General features: G+C 32.0%; 1 pseudogene; it reads right to left on the bottom strand.

Moving 5' to 3' along the window:
- Positions 1-732: 732 nt before the first annotated feature.
- On the bottom strand, positions 733-6679 carry LOC142526397 (mitogen-activated protein kinase 20-like; annotated as a pseudogene).
- Positions 6680-18669: the final 11990 nt, after the last annotated feature.

Here is an 18669-nt window from a genome sequence, read left to right on the forward strand (position 1 = left end):
GGTGATCATAAAACTATTGAGATCGGCCGTCAATCTAAATATTTGGTTTTTACACATATTTTTGTCTGAAACTATACATAATTAATTCAAAGACTGGTCCATATGTCAGCATCTAATATATTTATATTATATGTATATATCAAAGACAATTAAATAGTGTTTCCAAGAAGGGGACTGGAGTCGGCTGTAGAGGAAAGTTTTGGGTTAATTTATTACACCGCCTAGCATATTAACTCTACCCCCCATTTTATTACCGCCACACGCGACATTTTTGCTGCCATTATTTTACCTATTTATTTTTATTTTTTATTTTTGTATTCGTAATACGTAATTTCTTGGATCAGTTGCCACTAATAAAAGACAAAATTTAATTCGGTTATAGGCACCATGAATTCTCTAATGGCGTACACATGCACGTAGATTGAGATTGCAGCAGAAAAGTTAGAGACTAGATTGATTTGATGTAAATAACATATTTTCTTAAAATATACATGGTTTTTACCAACTTATTCGGGCTAACTTCAAACTTAGTTTGTTGGACAATAAATATTAAACTCCGATTCCATAAGTGGCTCATTGAATTTATTTTTCCTAAATATTCGAAACCTGCTTAATTACTTCGCATCAAGTTAAATTTTTTATTCTGAATCTACAATTATGTATGTCAAGTGTTTCTCTAACTTACGTCTCCACATACATGGAAATTACATTTCAAAGGTATATACAGCGCGGTTCCCCTAAAAGAAAATTTTATTGGCTGCAATCTAAAAATATAACTTGCCTTCTTTGTGAAAAATTCTTTGATCATCTAAAACAAATTATTCCACCTTTTCCAATAAAAGAGCAACATGATTTGAACCGTAAACTTGTTGCCATCTTATTATTCATAGAGTAAAATTTTCACAGAGACTCCACAACTAAAAGAGACGTATCGGCTCTCCCAAGAAACTATCTTTCCCTTCTGTACACCACCAATGATTACAATGTATTCAAGCCTCCCAGCGAAGGAGTATAGGTCCGAATCCATCATCCGTTCGAATTTCCATCATTCACTCCATTACCTTCAAACCATTCTTTAGTACATACTTGCCATGCCATATTGAACGCTGCCGATTTTTCTATGGACACCTGCATTTGTAGCTGCAGCAATGCCGAGTCCACTGTAGTGAGCTTTTGCTTGTAGTAGATTTGTGTCGATGGTGACACTGTCGGGAACATGATCGTGGTCAACCTTGGTCACTCCAGCTCGTGGACTATAATATGGATTGTTGGAATCGATATTTATAGCTATATCAGGAGCTAATTTAGCAGCCATGCCACAGTTTTGTATCTGTTTAGAAAGCGAAGATAAGTCTCTATGTGTCTCAGCTACCAGTCTTTTTGGTTGTCCGGGCGAATTTCTATGATAATAGTAAGTCGAGGGAGATGACTGGGTTGAAAGGGCTGCATTTCCAACAAGATTTCTAGGATCGTAAGCATCTTTGATAACATTTCCATTCTCATACGGCACAACTGGACCACGGACATTCCCGGGTTTTGCTGGGCAAGAAAGATTCCAGCGGTGAACATATTTCGAATAGACAAGGAGGACCCAGCTAGAACAAAAGAACGGGGAAGGCTTGACATTTTAAGACGTAAAATTACCTTGTACGATCATCTGTGGCCGGTTGTAAGTTTCTCGATAAACTGTTACGAGACCCATAAGACTCTTCACCGTTCTGCTGACCATTGGCATTTGCAATAGTTGCCAGCTCCTTAGGAAGCACTGAATTGGGTACAACTGTCGACCTGCATCATCAAATATTGTTTTATGCATGACAGCACAACAGGTCTGGCACGTGAGAGATCAGACATGATTACAGAAAGATACTGCAATACAAAAAGGACACAATTGGGTCGTGTAACTAAAACAGGAAGAATGAAGTGAGATGATTTTGACAAGATACATATTTCAAGAATCAACACCAATCAATAGCCAATACTAAATGCTACCCTGTCTGAAATTTTTTTTTATAGAAGGCAGCCAAATGCTAATTTTTACTAGCATCTTGTCAAGGTAATAAACACGCAGAACATCATAGCATACATCAACTTTAAAAGACAAATCCGCTACAATAAAACAGGCTGACTTCTGCATATACCTGGGAAGAGAAACGTGCTTTCTGTCGAGCGGAATCACTGGTTCACTTTTATCAGCATTTTCTTCTAAAGCAGCAAATTGCTTTTTAAATTGATCAACAGCACTGCCAAGAGGCATAACTTTCAAGATCAGCAATATTTATGGTGAAGATGAGACTTGAGAGACATGATAAAGAAAGAGTTTTCACCTCGGATAGAGGAAATTAGTTCTCCCAATACCATTGATGTAATCCTTCAGTAACTGAGGATGGTACTCTAGTATCTCCCTAAATATTAACTCTCGAACATGCTCCTTTGTGACCCTTCGCCTCTCAAATTCAAATTCCATCTTTGAAATTGGTTGGCAGGATGGTTCTCTCTCGACTTTGGACAATCCCCGAAAGTAAGGATCACCTAGTGTCTGAACAGGTAGAGAAACTAAAATAACAAATGACCACAGATATTAAAATACAGCAAGTTTCTAAAGAAAACATAAAGTCAAAGATCAAATCCCTGATGTCTATAATGCACATAAGGGAAAAATCACCAACTGCTGTCTTCAAAACAATCACCATCATCTGGATCCAGACTTGGAAGAACGAGAGACTTTATCATGTTGCTATCAGCTTAAAACGCATTTATTTTGGTTTGATTTGAATATGTTTTGGAAAATTATAGAAATTGAAATTTTATTTAGAGAGTTACTGCCTATTCTAAGATATCACATTTTCTAAGCAGTTTCAGACAAGCAGCGTTGATCTGGTGTTCAAAGGCAGTCAAGACCATAAAAGATTAGAGAAGCTAATTTTGCGTAGATGTCATGGCTTCCTAACTGATTAACCACGGTGAAATAAATTATGTGTGTATACTTTTGATTTTAAAGTCCCCAAACAGGGCCCTAAATTTAAAGGACTCCAGATAGGTAACTAGTTTTAGGAGAAACTAGGTCATATGAAACCTCTTCAGCAGTCGGACGGTCCTTAGGATCAAAAGCGAGCAGCCTCTCCAAGAGTCGAAGCGCAGAAGGATCGGCATTTGGAAATTTCTGAGCAAATGGAACAGGTTGCTTCTTTCTCATGCTTGTGAGATATCTTCTAGCCTTTTCATTTCGCACCTTCACAAAAGCACAAGAATCCAAATATCATGAGCAGGTAAGATTGCCCAAAGAATTTCAAATACCAGTAACTACAATTCATACAGAAGGGTTTAACTTATACTTACTCGTGAAATGGTATCCCTTGAAGGTGTGCCTAGAAGATCAGTTATCAAATCCAGCTGGTGAACTACATTTTTTCCAGGAAAAAGTGGCTTCCCAGTCAAAACTTCAGCAAAAATGCAGCCAATACTCCATATATCGATTGCTGCTGTATACTGAGAAGCAACCAGAAACAAGGATATATCAAGCCTTGTTACTGAGTAAGGGCGTGTTTTGATGCTATAAAACATCAATAAGGAATAAACCTACACTAAACACTAGGCAATCTTCATAACTGATAACAAATAAGGGATATAGTACGAGTATTGGAATACAAGGGAATCAGTAACCATGCAACTCACATGAAATAAACTTGTTTCAACCTCAGTCTATCCACGTAAATTCAATTTAAAGCCCTTTCAAGGGAATCAACATGTTTCCTACAAGCTAGAGAAATGATTTACATGGGCATGGATTACGAAATTTGAATTAAAATAATGAGTAAGAGAAAAACTTTTACATATTGATATGGAATGGGATTATGGGGTAAAACAGCTTTTTTACACGAAACAGTCATTGACGACAACTTCCCCAGACTTCAATTACAATAAAAAAAAACCAGGAAAATGCAGAACTATACCTTCGAGAAAAATGAACCACACAATTCTGGAGCCCTATACCATCTTGTAGCTACATAATCCTGCATGCCACAACCTTGAACTCTAAGAACCAGGCAAACAGTAATAGTGAGTGAACAGAATTATTAAGGTACAGATTCTTTTGATTGGCATACCGTCCAAAATATCATTGTCGGTGTGTCATTGAAAGCAACTCTAGCCAATCCAAAATCACATATTTTGAGTTTACAGTTTGCATTTGCAAGAATATTCTTTGGCTTTAAATCACGATGATAAACATTAGCTGCATCCAAAGACTTCAATCATCAGATATTTTCCCAAACTCATAATGATCAACTAACTAGCTTAACACGACTTAAACCATCTCCCTTGACAATTGTCAAAGTTAAGGCATTACCTGAATGCCATATTACAGTTACTCTAATCATTACATAAGTTCATGATTATATGATTCCAACTGTCAGAAGTGACAGCCAGACGTATTTATTTTCCATTTCAACAGCTGAAAAAAAGAAACAGAACACAAGATATTAGAAGAAAAGTAGCAATGGGAGTCACCTGTATGAATGTATTTAAGGGCACGAAGCAATTGGTACAGGAAAAACTGATAATGTTCTCGAGTCAAATCATCGTTGGCCTTAATGACCTGGTGTAGATCAGATTCCATTAGCTCAAAAACAACATATATATCTTTGAATTCTCTTCTAGAAGGTGGAAGCATGATATGTTTGATTTCAACGATGTCTGGGTGTCGCAGAAGCCTTAGAAGCTTTATCTCTCGGAGAATTCGAGCAGCATCAGAAATGTGCTCAAAAATGTCATGTATTTTCTTTATTGCCACCTTTTCACCCGTATGGGTGTCAATCGCTGAACAAACAACGCCATAACTTCCTTTTCCGATGACTTCCTGAATTTTATACCTGCTCGCATCACCATATTCTGAAAAGAAGTCCATTTCTGTCGAAGTCTGTGCACCAAGCATGAAAAAACTTTAGTCCCCTGAATATAGAGATTCACAGACATAATTTACAGCACATGCTGAATGCTGAAACACATATAAGATAATACTTTTTAACATATAATACATTAAACATTCCCATTACATATGATTTTCCTAGAGAAGCAGAAGGAAGTGTCACCAAATCACATGCCTAAGAACCGGTATCTAACAAGAAAATTATTTAAAAACTTGCATATAGAGCATGCAAAAAAAGGTAATTAATGGAGCACATTTTTCTTTGAAGAAAAAAATTCCACTCAAACCCTGGTTCCCTGAAAGATGGAAAAAATTCGAACTGGCTAGTTGGAATTCCAACGGATATGGCCACCAATTTGGATTAACAAGAGTGAGTACTCTAACGGAACCAAATGAATATTTTCTCCTTTAAAACAAAAACACTAAATACATTGACATCATTGTATAAATTACTTTAGCACCTAAAAACTCAATATTTCCTGACTTTGAAGATCAAAATCACGATAAGGGCTTACAAAGAACCGCACTACTCCACGATGAACAAATCTTGAAACAGGAACTGCTAGACAGGATATCTAAAAGTCAATTTTAGGTTAACCCAGAACTCAGAGTTAATCGAAACTCACCATTAATGACGTTAAACAAGTGCAAAACTTTACGATGTCATCATCTGATTAACCAAGACTATAAATTGCAACCAGAGAAAATGAATCAAAGGAGAGTGAATACAATAGCTGAGGATCCAAAGATGAATAGAACGAAGAATTGGCAGATGATTACCCAATTTTGCAACAGAATTAGACGCCAATAAAATGAAGAGAAAAAAAAAGTACTTCACATGATCAAGCCATTGAGAACAAGAATTAATAGGACGTGAAAAGGAGAGAGAATAAAAAGCATTCATTTCTTTAAACTTTCAAATGCAGAACATTCGCGTGAAATAAATACAGAATATCTCAATTAAACAAAATCTTACTCAATCATTAACCAAATCCCACAAATTCAATTAACCACAATCAGCCTACAAAATGCAACACACGGTTCCAATCTATTTGAGTATCTAAAATCACGCCAGCTCAATTTATAACTGGCAGTAATATGAAAAATAGTTATATCAAAAGGATATTAGGAAAACAAGCACAGTCAAATCGCGAAGACTAGAGCAACTCGTTTTCAAAAAACACATATAGAACACGGAAGTAAAAATCAATAGTATTTCTTTCACTCGATCTCTCTAAAAATCAATAAAAAAATCTCAACCAAATCTCTCACTTTCTTCCGGTGATCCGCCTGCATTGTCGAGGAAATTCAAAACCCTCAAATAATTTTCGCAGTAACCCTCGACTCCAAAAAAAACCAGAATAACTTCAATTTTCTTTCCCAGCGAGATTATGAAAAGAAATTCAACCACATTATCCCCATCGACCGCCGCTTCTGATCGCAAAGGAGGAATCCCACCTCTTACGCTTCGAATTACTATTAAAATCAAAGGGAAACCGATCCTTCATGCACCGCAACTCTTCCTCCTCAGCAACAATCGCAGAACATCAAAAGCCACCACCAATTTCCTCAACAAAAAATCACCCTCTTCTGCAAATACTAAATGCAAGTACACGAGAGCGTGGGAATGTGTGGATCTAAAGGAACCGCTTCCAGCTGGAGGGGTGTGGGCTGTTGAGATCTGTCACCGACACAGAGTAGACGGAGAGAAAAGGTGGGCGACAAACTGTACACATTTATGTACCTGGTGTTGAGATGTCATTACAATTTGGGGTGTGAGAAAACACAGTTAGTATTTTCGCTTTTTCTAAATTAATTAATGTTTTTAATTTTCATTTTATTTGAAAATTTAATCAAATCAAATAGTAGATAGATCTACGAACCAACCCTACCGATATTAACAATAAAAAGTAATATTCTTAGCATAAAAAATAATATTTTTTCATGGATGACCCAGATAAGACATTCGTCTCACAAAATATGACTCGTGTGATCGTCTCACACAAGTTTTCGCCCAAATCAAATTCATACAATCATCATTAATTATATCGATGTAAAAGCAATTTGTTTTCAAAGCTAAATTTTTTTCTCTATAATTTTTATGTCTAAATATATTCTAAATGATTTCTCTTTCTCAAAACGTAAGCGTCTCTTTCTAGTTAACATCTCTTCCTTTTGCTCATCCATAAACAGAAAAATTTGTAAAATAAACACAATCAATTATTTTTTAAGAAAGTGAATAGTTCAATTTGTTAAAAAAAAACAGTTGATCAGAATTTAAAAAAAAAAATACCCCTAAACTAACATAGTTATCACAAATTTACTTTGATATTACGATTATCGAAATTAAAAAACACTTAAAAAAACACATGCTTTCAAACGAAATTTGCAAAATGCAGTTTTCCTTTTAATTATTTAAAAATTTAAATTCATGGTTTCAATTAAGACCTAAATATATTTTATGTGCAATGTAACCGTAGCAAAATTATAATTAGTGATTTGTGTAATTATTCGCATGTAGATGATCCATACAGCGAAAAACCACAATTTAAATTTATAGGAATATTCAAATTATTTTCTACAATCGGAGAATATGAGTTGAGTTTCAACATTTATGTCTCCCAAGTATTTTATTTAAAAAAAATACAAATTTGATCGTAATTTGAGACTTAGTTACATTATTTTGTTTTTATTATATCTCCATACCATTTTTATTATATCTCCATAGGTAAGAGACAAAACTTGATATGAAAAATGTGCACATTTTCTTAACTTACGAATTGATAATATCAAAGCTTGCAAATCCATGTATTTTTTCAGGTCTCACCTAATTAAGTAGGTTGATTGAAAGGAAAAAATATTTTTTCATATATAATTTAAATAAAATTTATGTCTCATTTGTAACGTTTGTGTTGCTTTCTTATGTATACATGTTGATATTCAGTGAGCGGTTTTACCAAAAAATCTAATGTAATAACTTTACTGATGTTTGAGTAGGTCTCTCGTGTGATTGTCTCACGAATCTTTAGACCAATCAACCATACCGATTTTTAGCATAAAAAGTAATATTTTTTTATGGATGACCCAAATAAGCTATCTATCTCACAAAATATGACCCGTGAGACCGTCTCACACAAGTTTTTAGCTTGACGTCTATGGATGTTAAGAAATTTCTATTTCTTGTCTATTGTAATAAAACAAACAAACTTTGAAAAATAATATACTTGGACTTAGACATCACCGTGGGCCGCATAAGCACTCTTTTATATTTCTGGCGTCTTGTATACTTTTAACACAATACTCCAAAATTTTGAAAACAGTCGGTTGGATTTTGCATATTTTTCCCTTTCTGTAGTGGGTCTTTGTGTATATATATATATATTAAAAAGGTCAGAAATATTATATGAAATTAATTCAATGGTTTCGGCGTGGAAGGGAGGTTATATATTTCATATTTTATTAGTGCTTATTTTGACCACTATTTTTGGAGGGCGGAAGGTGGGTGGGTCATGCGTTTGTATGGCGCACAAAAATAAAATCTATGTTCGCTTCAATTTATAAATAAACTTTAGTTAGTTTATTATTTTTAATTATTTTGCATAATATCCAATTCAATTGGATTGATTTTCATACGAACTCAGTCATTTCTAGTTACAAAAACATACACTTAAGGCTGGGAAAATAAAAATTAGTTCGATTCTAACAACAAAATACTGAACACAAAATCATGAAAACATTGCGACCACGGAGACATACGAAGCAAGAAAAAATTGTTTTTGTTTACTTTATTATCTTTACAACTCTCATATGAAAACAATGATATAACGAACTGAAATTAATGATAAACTTTGGATATTAACATAAGAATATGGCGAAAATTTCCGATTTTAGGATGGGATAATTGAGGAGATTAAATAAAAAAGGTGAACTTAGTTAGAGACACAGACAAAGTTGCCATAGAGGACAACTTTCGTTATTTTTAAAATAAGGAAAATGATATGTTCCACTTAGACGACCCTTGCGTAGGAGAGCATTTATTGTCACAGTTTAATATTTATCGAATAAAATACGGAAATGAAACTTTACCTGTCGAAAAAGGCAGATAAGTTGTCCCTTTCATTTATCAACTCATTTCTTCGCTTGCAAGGACTGCGGCCAAACTATTTTAAAATAAAAATAAAAATAAAAATACTCGTTTGGCTATTTGGAGTTTTTTTTTTTAAAAAAAGGAAAAAATGATATATATATTGGAAAATAATATTTAAAATGTGTGTATTGAATATTTGAATGTTGAATATTTGAATGTTGAAAATAAGAGTTGTAAATATTGAAAATTAGTGTGTGATGATGTAGGTAATGATGTATTTTATTTTTGGATTATTTGTAAAGATTTCCTATAAATAGATCTCTCATTTGTGAAGAAAATCACAATTGAGTAGAGAGAAAAATATTATAAAGTGTGTAGTTTGGTAAATTTTGAGAGTTTGAGATTTTTACTTTTTACCATAAATTTTTACTTTTGCACAACACGTTATCAGCACGAAGCTCTAAAAGTCCTTCATATTTTTCCAAGCTCCAAACAGAAGAAAAAGGTAACAAAAGTAATAATATTTATTTTACTGTTATTTATTTATTGTGTATATATTTAATATATAATATAATATTATTATTAGAAATAATAAAAATAAATTTTTCAAAAACTTGTTATAAATCCTGGGAGGATGTTAAGACGACATCCCACACTCCCGGTAAGGGATACGACAAGTATAAAAGCCTATAAGGTTTTTAAACAAAATAACTTACGACACCTCATTATAATAATGTGATATGATATACATAATTATTTAAACATGATTAATATTATATTCACCATATTATTACCATAAAATTATACAAATACATACATTTATTTTTTGTACACCAACGGTCATAAACGGTAACAAAACGGCTAGTTTTTACCCTATAAATATCATCTCACAAACACATTCAATCACTTCAACTTTCTCTTCTTCTCTAAAAATTATTCTTCATCAAATTTTTCGAAGAAAAAAGAAGATGACTTTCTCAAAGTTATTTTTAATTATTTTGGTTATCATACTCACGAGTCTTTTATTTATCGGAGAATATCTTCCTCGTGTGTTCTTTATTTTTATAAATACTTGTACTTGTTTTTTATCAATTACTTTGTATTGCAATATTCATTAACTAATAAAATGCATCGTAATTTTTTTAGTACCACCATGTCAAACTTGGCAAAACTCGAATTCATTGCTCTTGATATCACGGAAAAAAATTATATGCCATGGACTCTCGATGTATAAATGCATCTTGAGTCATTGGGTCTAAATGAGACCATAAAAAAAAATGGCATATCGACATCCCAAGAAAAGACAAAAGACATGATATTTTTGCGTTGGCATCCCATGGCTTTGTGGAAGGGATTAAAAGAAAGAATCGAACAAATGAATTTAGTGAGAAATCACCAGGCACGACCCACTGGTTCAACGGCATTTCCTGAAGTAAATGTCGTAAGCAAAAATAAATTTAAATCTGGAAACCAAAATCAAAGTTATAAACAAGATTTTGGTCGAGGACGAAATCGAGGTCGTGGTCGTGGATGTGGACATGGAAGTGGTCGTGGTCGTGGTCGTGGACGCGGCCGTGGTTTTGAAAATAATCGAGATAGTTACTTTTATAACTCATCTCAAAAGAACGTCCCAAACCATCCACAGAAAAGGCATCATGAAAATATGATTGTTAATGAGAATCACTCAAAAAGATATGAAAGTTCTTGTTTCAGATGTGGTACTCCAGGACATTGGTCCCGTATTTGTCGAGCCCCTGAGCATCTTTGTAAACTTTATAAAGAATCATTAAAGGGGAAAGAAAAGGAGACCAACTTCACTGAACAAAGTGAACCTTTGAGTGATTCAACTCATTTTGATGCTGGAGATTTTCTGATTGATTTCTCAGACAATGATCAATTTGCTGGTGGAATAAATATGTAAAATATTTTATGTACCCATATGATAATGTTTTATTGTGTGCTATATTTTTGCATTTTATTGTCAGTAATTTTATTTCATTGCATATATTTTTTGAAGTTGAAATATGAAAAATACTATGAGCAAAGCTGAAGTTTGTATACCCGATAGTGGTACAACGCACACTATCCTCCGAGATAAATGATATTTCTTGGAACTAAAACCAACAAAAACAAGGGTGAATACAATATCAGGTCCTGTAGACTTGATTAAAGAATGTGGTAAAGCACAATGTTTGTTACCTAATGGTATAAATTTTTTTTATCAATGATGCTTTATATTCACCACAATCGAAAAGAAATTTGTTGAGTTTTAATGATATATATTCCCATGGGTATGATACTCAAACAATGAATGAAGGGAATGAGAAATATATGTGTCTTATCACATATAAATCAGGAAAGAAATATGTGATTGAAAAACTACCAATGCTCCCTACTGGATTGCATTATACACACATAAGTCCCATTGAATCAAACATAGTAGTTGATAATTCTTCAATATTAACCAATTGGCATTACCGATTGAGACATCCTGGTCCAAAAATGATGCGAAGAATTATAGAAAATACACATGGTTATCCGCTGAAAGACCAGAAGATCTTTCAGAATAATAAGTTTCAATGTAAAGCATGTTCGCTTGGAAAACTTATTATAAGACCATCACCAGCCAAAATCCAAACTGAATCACCAATGTTTCTTGAACGTATTCAGGGTGATATTTGTGGACCAATCCATCCACCATGTGGACCATTCAGATACTTTATAGTATTTATTGATGCCTCCAGCAGATGGTCACATGTATGTTTATTGTCAACTCGAAATGTTGCATTTGCAAGATTACTTGCTCAAATAATAAAATTGAGGAATCAATTTCCCGATTATACAATCAAGAAATTAGACTTGATAATGCTGGTGAATTTACTTCCCAAACTTTCAATGATTATTGTATGTCTATGGGAATCATTGTTGAGCATCATATTGCTCATGTACATACACAGAATGGATTGGCTGAATCATTGATTAAACATCTGCAAATGATTGCTAGACCAATGATTATGAAAACAAAGCTCCCTATTTCTATATGGGGACATGCAATTTTACACGCTGCTTCATTAATTCGCATCAGACCAAGTGCATATCATAAATACTCCCAATTGCAGCTTGCATTTGGTAAAGAACCAGACATTTCTCATCTGAGAATTTTTGGATGTATGGTGTATGTGCCTATTGCACCACCGCAACGAAAGAAAATGGGACCTCAAAGAAAGGTTGGAATTTATATTGGTTATGATAGTCCATCAATCATTCGATATCTTGAACCTCAGACAGGCGACGTGTTTACAGCACGTTTTGCTGATTGTCATTTTAATGAGGAAATCTTCCCAATGTTAGGGGGAGAACAGAAACATACCGAAAAAAAAATTACATGGTATGTATCATCATTGTTACATCTGGATCCAAGAACAAAATAATGTGAAAAAGATGTACAACAAATTGTACACTTGCAAAGAATAGCAAATCAAATACCAGATGCATTTGCAGACACAAAAGGGGTAACTAAATCATATATACATGCTGCAAATGCCCCTGCTCGAATTGAAATTCCAAAGAAACAAATGGAAGATACTCATGATGTCATTAAACGCCTGAAGCGTGGAAGGCCAGTCGGTTCCAAGGATAAAAATCCTCGAAAAAGAAAATTCATAGAGAAACACGATGATCACAAAATAAAGAATGACGTTTCTGAAGAAACCATGATGATCACAAAATAGAGAATGGTGTTCCTGAAGAAACACATGATGATGAAAATGTTCTGTCAGAACCACAAACTGACGAGAATCATGAAATCTCTATCAATTACATTAATACTGGAAAAATATGGAACCGAAAAGATATAGAAGAAATTGATGATATTTTTTCTTATAACGTGGCAATCGACATCATAAATGATAATGAAGATCATGAACCAAAATCTTTTGGTGAATGTAAAAATCGGCAGGATTGGATAAAATGGAAAGAAGCCATCCAGGTTGAATTGGATTCGCTAAATAAACGTAATGTTTTTGGACCTATAGTCCTTACACCTGAAGGTGTAAAACCTGTTGGATACAAATGGGTTTTTATTCGAAAGCGAAATGAGAAAAATGAAATAGTGAGATATAAAGCTCGACTTGTTGCACAAGGTTTTTCTCAAAGGCCTGGAATTGATTATGAAGAAACGTATTCTCCTGTGATGGATGCAATTACGTTTCGGTATTTGATTAGCTTGGCGGTATCTGAAAATTTAGAAATGCGTCTTATGGATGTTGTTACAGCTTACTTATATGGATCACTTGATAGTAATATATATATGAAAATCCCTGAAGGATTTAAGATGCCTGAAGCACAAAGTTCAAAACCCAGGGAATGTTATTCTGTGAAATTACAAATATCATTATATGGGTTAAAGCAATCAGGTCGAATGTGGTATAATCGACTAAGTGATCACTTGATGAAAAAGGGATATGTAAATAATTCAATATGCCCTTGTGTTTTCATTAAGAAAACAACATCCGGATGCGTAATTATTGCTGTATATGTTGATGATTTAAACATCATTGGAACGAATAAAGAAATTCAAGAAGTTGTGTCATACTTGAAGGAAGAATTTGAAATGAAGGATCTTGGAAAAACCAAGTATTGTCTGGGTTTACAAATTGAATAAAAAGAATGTGGAATGTTTGTTCACCAGACAAATTATACAGAAAAGATCCTTAAACGTTTTAATATGGATAAAGCAAATCCTTTAAGTACTCCAATGGTTGTTAGATCATTAAACATAGAAAAGGATTCATTCCGTCCATGTGAAGATGATGAAGATATTCTTGGTCCAGAAGTACCATATCTAAGTGCCATCGGTGCCCTTATGTACCTTACAAATTGTACAAGGCCTGATATATCTTTTGCTGTGAATCTGTTGGCAAGATTTAGCACATATCCAACAAAGAGACACTGAAACGGAATTAAACATATATTCTGTTATCTACGAGGAACGACAGACTTGGGACTTTTGTATTCAAAAGATGCTAATCCAAGTATAATTGGTTATGCTGATGCTGGATACTTATCTGATCCACACAAGGCACGTTCCCAAACTGGATATGTATTTACTCGTGGAGACACTGCAATATCTTGGCGTTCTCAGAAACAAACGCTCGTAACAACTTCATCAAATCATGCCGAGATTATTGCACTACATGAAGTAAGTCGTGAATGTGTGTGGTTAAAATCAATGACCCAACATATCCAAATTTCATGCGGATTATCATCTGATGAGAAACCTGTGATACTATATGAAGATAATGCTGCATGTGTTGCTCAAATGAAAAAAGGATACATAAAAAGCGACAGAACTAAACATATTCCTCCTAAGTTCTTCGCATTCACCAAGGAGCTTGAGAAGAATAGATGTATTGATGTTCGTCACATTCAATCAAGTGAAAACTCATCAGATCTCTTCACAAAGGCACTTCCTACGTCAATATTCAGAAAGCACATATATAATATTGGGATGCGCAATCTACGAAATTTGTGAAGAATTGTTCATGTCAACATCAGGGAGAGTTTACGTGACTGCACTCTTTTTCCCTTACTATGGTTTTTATTCCAATGGGTTTTTCCAAGTAAGGTTTTTAATGAGGCAGTACAAAAACACGTAATGAAGACATCATCGTATCATGATCATCATCACAAGGGGGAGTATTGGAAAATAATATTTAAAATGTGTGTATTGAATATTTGAATGTTGAATATTTGAATGTTGAAAATAAGAGTTGTAAATATTGAAAATTAGTGTGTGATGATGTAGGTAATGATGTATTTTATTTTTGGATTATTTGTAAAGATTTCCTATAAATAGATCTCTCATTTGTGAAGAAAATCACAATTGAGTAGAGAGAAAAATATTATAAAGTGTGTAGTTTGGTAAATTTTGAGAGTTTGAGATTTTTACTTTTTACCATAAATTTTTACTTTTTCACAACAATATATATTTTAAAAAATATATATATATATATATATATTTTTTTTAAATGTAAGAACCACAGCCTTTGTTTGCCTTCTCTAGATTAGATGTATACAAAAAGAACCAAAAGGTCAAATGCCACTGTCAACTTTACATGGTGAAGCATATGAATAATTAATTGAAACAACAATAATAATAAACTTATTTGTTCACGTAAAAAAAATCGTTGGAGTTCACGTGTTCGCGAAAAGCGAGCCATCCACTCAAAATTAAAAGTAAATTTGTGGAAGCTGATTGTATATGTTGATCGATCTCTACTTTAATCTTCTTTTGTTTTTTTCCTATTAAAAAAATATTGATATCTTCTAACAGAAATGATGACACTTTAAAATGTCGATTAAATCATGACATGATAAAATGATGAAAAATGTTATAACGAACTGAAAGATAATGATAATATAATTAATTTTTTTTAGCTCAAACTATGCTCAAGCTCAAATCAAACATGTGACAATACGATGATGTTGAATATCATTTTTCACATCAAACGATTTCTAATTAGGTTATACTCATGTAGCACTGCATGCCAGGAGGTGCCTCTAGGGCCGGACCTTCTATGAGGACAAAGAAGCCATTGTCTCAGGGCTCGATCCTGGAGATGGCCCAACATCTATATTTTGAATTGGTGGTCTACCGAAAGGAAAAAAATTGGTACTATATTAAATAAAAAAGATTAATTTGAATTTTTTTTATATAATTGATCAAACTCGATATTTTCTTCAAGTTCGGCTTGAACAATTTAAACAATATCAATATACTTGGGGTATTTTTTTGAGTTTTGAGAAGTTAAAGAGTTAGTCATTTAACTAGCTTGTGCAATATTGTATAGAACTTCAACAATTTTTGAATATGCTGCTACAATGCTTGAAAAAACTGAATAATTTATTTTCAAATAATTGTATTACCTATAAGATATTTTTTAATCATACCAGTAACAGTTGTTTAAGCATAAATAAATTTTTTGAAGTTGAAGTTAATAAAAATTTATCTTCGATCAATAATATCACAAGATATATTAAATAAGCTAGTTATATTTTTTATTCACAAAGAATTAATCCGAAAACTACATTATACTGATTTGATATGGATATTTTTCTATAAAAAGAGCTAGATCAGTATTATGTAATATTTCAAATATTTATTGACTTATTTTTATGTAATATACTGTTTCTTGCGTATTTATGTACTATTTATTGTATTTATTATTTTATAATTAAATTTTTGCATTATTTATCATAACAAGATCGAGGACCCGTTTTTAAATTTTCGCTTCAAATCCGATCGAACACAAGTACGGCTATGTGCGCCTCATGGCATGGCCCAAGAGAGAGTCCAATTATTATTATTATTATTATATGTTGAAGCTGATGACTCGTTTAAATAAATAAATAACAAAATACAAGGAAACGAGAATAAATTAAGTGGAGTGTATTCAAAGAGTTTTGATGACTTTTAATGACTTTTTCAAATGATAGACTTTTATGGATTTGATAGATTTTTATTGACTTTTACAGAATCTCACAGATTTATAAACACATTTATGTGGATTTATGTAGATTTTTTTGCAAGATTTTTATAGACTTTTGTGTACTTTTTTTATTATAGAATTTTATAGATTTTGTACTTAATCATAACATATTATTTTTTTATTAATTTATTTGAACCAATAATTAATTGACATATATAATGTATTCAGTTTTACATTATTTTTCAATATTTATATTAATAAATAAATTTACTTATTTAAAAGTTAAATAATTTAATCCTTACATGTGTATATATGTGGGTTTGTATGCATGTTTGGAAATTTTTTAAAATACATCAATTGATTAATCTGTAACGTTGTTTTTAAATTGATAATATACATGTGAAAAGAATATTATTATTATTGTGTGAATATAATTTTGTATAAAATATCATAGCTTACATATTAATTGAAAATGCTAAAATGAATTTTAAAAATCATGCTTGTTACGAGACTATTCAATTATTAAGAATTAAGCAACATTTTTTTGATCATTTATTATTATTATTGAATATTACATTAATTTGTATAAATAATAATTAAAAATCACAAAATCAATTCAAAATTTCTTGTGATATTAAAATAAAAATTATAAATGAACAATCAACCAAAAAATGAAAAATTTGAAAAGGAAAGATGAAAATATATGTAGAGATACACTTCAAAAATTTGATAGAGTGATAGAGATAGATGAGATGAGAGAATATAAGAAGAGATGTGATGTGAAGCGACAGAGAGAAAAATAAATAGCTTGTGTATGAGTTAAAAGTTTTAAAAATCAATTCAAATCTTTGGGTTGAACCAAATACAATTTTTAGTTGTACCTTAGGCTTTAACGTTTGTATGTTAATGAATTCCATGAAGTTATTAAAAGTCTATGGAAAATTTGAATACCTATAAACTTTTATAGAGTTTTTAAAAGTCAATGTTGAATATCACTTGACTTTTTAAAACTCTATGAAAGTTTATTTTGAATATCACTAGACTTCTATAGAGTATGTAAAAGTTTTAATTAAACACATCTAGACTTTTAAAATCTACAAAAGTAATTAAAAGTCAATAAATCTCCTATATTGAATGCATCCTCCTATATCGTCTTCTGTACTAATTAGTTGAATCATGGTTTAGAAATTATTGGTTTATAAGCTTAATGAAAAAAATTATTACATCTCGATAGATTTATGGGTTGAATATGATATGTGGTTTACTTTTCCACAATATAGAGTCATACAAAGCAAATGACAATGCCTTCTAATATTATGGATTTAATGTTTTATAACTTTTAAGGAAAAATCATATATATCTAGCACGAATTGAAGTACACCCAAAACAAAAAACATTTCAAATATCACGATACATTTTTTTAGATGTTCAAAGTTTCAGCTAGAGATTTATTCAACAGTTTTTTTAATTATTGTTCCTAAGTCACATGCTTCCCAATATTTATCTATATCATTTGTATAAATGTTTTATTTTATGGTATTCGTGATACCGTCTCATAATAAAAAGTAATACTTTTTCTTGGATGAACCAAATAAGATATATGTCTCACAAAATACGATCCGTGAGACCGTCTCAAGCAAGTTTTTGCCTTTCTTTGAACGTTGAAAGGTTATTAACTTGAAAGTTTTATATATCAAAATTTGCTACGACTAAAATGATATTATGTTTTAGTACTCGAGTAATATTATGTGGCAATGGGACTTGCATAATCTAAACAAATTTTTTTTATTGTTATAATTGTCGATTGAGAAATAAATTGTATAAAAACTGGATTATACAAATTTGATAAATATTTTTAATCATAAAACTGTTAAATGAGTAATATTTACACAATAATTTCAAATATTTGTTGACTTTTTAATGATGAAATATATTATTTATTATATATTTAAGCATTATATATTTTATCTGTTAATTGAATTTTACAGTTATTTACCACAACAAAATGACCAATTTTTTTAACTTTTCAACTTAGATCTCATTAAACACCGGTATGCTCTGTCTAGCAGCAAGAGAACTTTGTTGAACGGTTAACGGTGCTGATAGATAAACGCCTTTCCTAATTTTCTGATTTATTTATCGGCTCAAAACTTTTAATCCAATAT

The sequence above is a fragment of the Primulina tabacum genome, chromosome 15 (genome assembly GCF_025594145.1).
Source record: "Primulina tabacum isolate GXHZ01 chromosome 15, ASM2559414v2, whole genome shotgun sequence".
NCBI lineage: Eukaryota > Viridiplantae > Streptophyta > Magnoliopsida > Lamiales > Gesneriaceae > Primulina > Primulina tabacum.